Source organism: Mus caroli, unplaced genomic scaffold, assembly GCF_978045245.1.
Source record: "Mus caroli unplaced genomic scaffold, Mus_caroli_1 scaffold_16, whole genome shotgun sequence".
In the NCBI taxonomy this organism is placed as follows: Eukaryota; Metazoa; Chordata; class Mammalia; order Rodentia; family Muridae; genus Mus; species Mus caroli.
In genome coordinates this window covers 2,071,349-2,075,560 of record NW_028227271.1, presented here as the reverse complement: position 1 = coordinate 2,075,560, position 4,212 = coordinate 2,071,349, and positions in this window count along the sequence as shown.

The following is a 4,212-nucleotide window of genomic DNA, read 5'->3' as shown; positions in this document are numbered from 1 at the left end:
TGTCTCTGAGAAAACATGCAGCCCATCTGTAGGCAGTTTCACCTTTATTAGCTGTGTGAAAGTTCTTGACTCAGTCAGCAAGAGGCCACTTGATCCAAGATGAAGGGCTTCTTTCCCTTTTCAAACAGCTCCTTAATTTTCCCTTTCTTCTCTCTCTCTCTCTCTCTCTCTCTCTCTCTCTCTCTCTCGCTCGCTCGCTCGATCGAGCGCGCACGCACTCTTTCTCTAAGATATGGTTTCTCTGAGTAGCTCTATCCTGGAACTCATTCTGTAAACCAACCTGACCTTGCTAGGAATAGAGGCATATGCCATTAAAGAAAACTTTAATTATGTATATAGGGGTTTTGCATGCATGCATGTTTTTGCACCATGAAGATGCAGCACAGTAGATAGAGGCCAGAGGGCAAATCAGATCCTGGGGGTGGGGGTGGGGGTGGAGTTAAAGTTCTGAACCATATGTGGGTTGTTGGGGTTGAATCTAGGTTCTCTGGAAGGACAGCCAGTATTCATAGGCACTGAGCCATCTCTCCAGCTCCCAAAAGGTGACATTTAAAGGGACCTTGAAGGACAGGCTTCATCATTGACAGTAATGTATATGAATCTAGCCAACCTGTATAAAAGACACAGAGACCTGGTATTTTATTTAAAGCTGTAAGTCTAGATTGGACAGGTTCTGTGCTATAGTCTCACCTATATCCAAACCCTTGTTGCTTGCTGTTTGAGTCTCATTGGGACTGTTTCTGCTCCACCAGCCCGTCTTCAGGATGCATTTCTCCTGGCCATATGCTCATGATTCATCTGGCTTCGAGGCGGCCTCCTCCTCTCTCCATCCTTTTCTTCCTTGCTCTTCACCTTGGTCTCTCCTGAGACACACACCCCCAACTCGATCCTCAAGTCCCGCCTTCCTCGAGCTCTATTGCCCAATCATAGGCTCCAGCCTTTTATCAACCGGTCAACTTTAAATTGGGGAGCCAGATTTATACAACAAAGGCTGCATGTGTGAGCATATACTCTAAGAAGTATATGCCGGACCACAACCAGGTCTTGAGGTTCAGAATTTCGCATTTGTATACATGGCGCCAGACCAACCCCCAACAGAGGAAGAATTACAGACAGAGAGAAGAGCAAGAGACCAAAAAAGGACTCGAAAGTTAGGAATAAACAGTGTATATGACAGGGACACAAGTCAAGGAAAGCAAGGCTCCATGGCGCACACCTTTAATCCCGGAACTCAGAGACAGAAGCAGGGGGATCTCTGTGAGCTCAAGGCCAGACTGATCTACAGGGTTCCAGGACAGCCAGAGTTATGTAGACACTATCTCAAAAAAAAAGGGGGGGGGCTGGAGAGATGGTTCAGAATTTGTAAGTGCTATGGTGGTTTAAATATACTTTACAGCCACAGATTCATGCGTTTTAATGCTTAGCCATAGGGAGTGGCACTATTAGGAGGTGTGGCCTTTTTGGAGGAAGTGTGCCATCATGTTAGTGGGTTTTGAGGTCTCCAATGCTCAGGCTCTGTCTAGTGTGGAAGATAGTCTCTTCCAGTCTCCTCCTGGCTGCCTTCTGATCAAGATGTAGAACTCTTGGCTCCTCCAGCTCCATGTCTGCCTGGACACTGCCATACTTCCCACTATAATGGACTATACCTCGGAACTGCAGGCCATCCCTAATCAAATGTCTGCCTTTGTAAGAGCTGCCTTGGTCATGGTGTCTCTTCACAGCAACCCAAACTAAGACAAGTACTCCCTGCTTTTGCCAAAGACCCAACTTTAGTTCCCAGCTTCCACGCGGCAGCTTAAGACAGTCTGTAAGTCTGGTTCCTGGGGATCGGGTGCCCTTTTCTGACCTTCGAGGGCACCAAGCATGCACTAAAGAAAGGGCCAGATGTAGAGTTGTACACCTTTAATCCCAACACTTAGGTGGCAGAGGCAGGAGGATCTGGATCTCTATGAGTCGTCAGCCTGATATACATAGCAAGTTCCGTGCTAGCCAGGGCTAAATAGTGAGACCTTTTCTCAAAAACAACAAAATGAAAGCAAGAAAGCAAAAGAGGGAAGGAAAGAAAGAAAGAAAGAAAGAAAGAAAGAAGAAAGGAAGAAAGGAAAAAAGAAAGAAAGAAAGAAAGAAAGAAAGAAAGAAAGAAAGAAAGAAAGAAAGGAAGGAAGGAAGGAAGGAAGGAAGGAAGGAAGGAAGAAAGAAAGGTTTGGATTAGTGATTTGGCACTGGGGTGCACCCTGATAAAAGCTTATTTAGCTTTAATTCCAGCACTCAGGAGGCAGAGGCAAGTGGATCTCTGGGAATTTAAAGCTAGCCTGGTCTACAGAGTGAGATCCAGGACAGTCAAAGGTATGAAACAGAGAGACCCAGTTTCTCAAAAAAAAAAAAAAAAAAAAAAAAAAAGTCTTTCTTATTTTGTCCATGTCAGTGTGGCCATGTTTCTCAGCAACTGTTCAGATCTCTCCTCCAGGAAAACATGTGTGGCAGCCATATTCTGCATGCATTGCAGTAGACAAAGCCTTCAGGCAAGAAACCCAGCTAGGAAGTTAATACGGTGGTCAGGCTGAAAACCATTGGGGAAAAGCAATAGCAAATTAGAGGAGGGGACTGGGTAGGTACCACGGCTATCAAACCTTGACAAATGATCTCGTTGTCTCTTTGTAGCCCAGTCTGATCTTCACTTCTTCTGTAGTCAAAGCTTGCCTTCCACTGATCTTTCTATCTCAATCTACCAAGCACGGTGATTACCACTTTTGTATGTGGTGCTCCATACTCAGCTAAGAAAAGTATTTCCTGTCTTCTTGTTTTGTTTTTGTTTGGTTGGCTGGTTTGGGGGTTATTTTGTTTTGTTTAGTTTTGTTTTGAAACAGGGTCTCAGTGTGTATGTAGCCTTGGCTGACTTGGAACTGGAGACCAGATTAGCCTCAAACTCTCTATATACAGAGATTTGCATTTGTCTGCCTTCCAACTGTAGGAATTAGAGATGTGTGCCAGCTGGGCATGGTAATGAATACTGTTAATCCCAGCATTCAGGAGGCAGAGACAGGTGGATCTCTGAATTTAAAGTCTTGCCTGGTCTACATAATGAGTTCCAGGACAACCAGTGCTATGTAGAGAGATCCTGTTTCAAAACACCAAATTAAATATAATAAATTAATTAAGGGTATGTGCCACCATGCCTGTTTCTGCAAATCATTTTTTAAAGTATATTTATTTTATGTGCATTGCTGTTTTGCTGCATGTATGTCTATATGAGGGTGTCAGATCCTTTGGAACTGGAGTTACAGTTGTGAGCTGCCATGTGAGTGCTAGGAATTCTGGAAGAATAGTCAGTGCTCTTAACTGCTGAGCCATCTCTCCAACCCCTGTTTTTGTTTGTTTGCTTTTTGTGTTTGTTTTATGGTGATTTTATGGTTTGTATGTTTTAGGGTCATAAAAAAAATTTAGGAGCTGGGATTGTGGCTCAATGGCTAAGAATGTTCCCTGTTCTTGTAGAGGGGCAAGAGAGTTGTACCCAACTGCCTTTTACTCTATTAGCCTACTTACCTGTAATGTTTATCATTTGTAGTATTTTATTCAAGGTAGTTTTAATCCCTTTTATATCCACAAATGTCTGTTAAACAGTGCCTGGCACGTGGTTGGTGTTCAATACTTTCACTTTGTGAAATATATATTGGAAAAAAAAAAAAAAATGAAGCATTCGCTGGAAGAAATGTGGCTAGCACTCGGTGCTGGCCCTTGTCAGTCCATTGGAGGGTTAAATGAGGCAAAAGCCCATGGTTCAAATGTTACCTTCTTAATTGAAACCATTCTACGGAACTTTGTATTTTCTTTGTCTTTACAAAAAGTGATTTAAAAAGAAACTCAGAATCTTCCCTTCGGAAAAAAATCAATTGTGGCACACCCATTCTAGATTCCAAGTCCACTCTGTTCTATAGAATCAGCAAGTGCGGCCCCGCCCTTTGCGCCGACCCAGCACCCACAAGTCTGTGCGCCAGGAGACCCCGCCCCGGGCGTAGATCGGACCGGACGGCGGTGCCGGGCCCGACGTAAAGCGAAGGGTTTCGCGACAGCTCAGACTCCACCCCTTCGGCCACATGTCGCGCAGGTCTTCCCGTCGGACGCCGCGCCACCTCCTCGCGCTGCTTTACGAACCCAGCGCGGCGGCGGCGCCCCGCCTCCTGCCTCCGTCCTCGGCTCCCCGCCCCCTCCTGG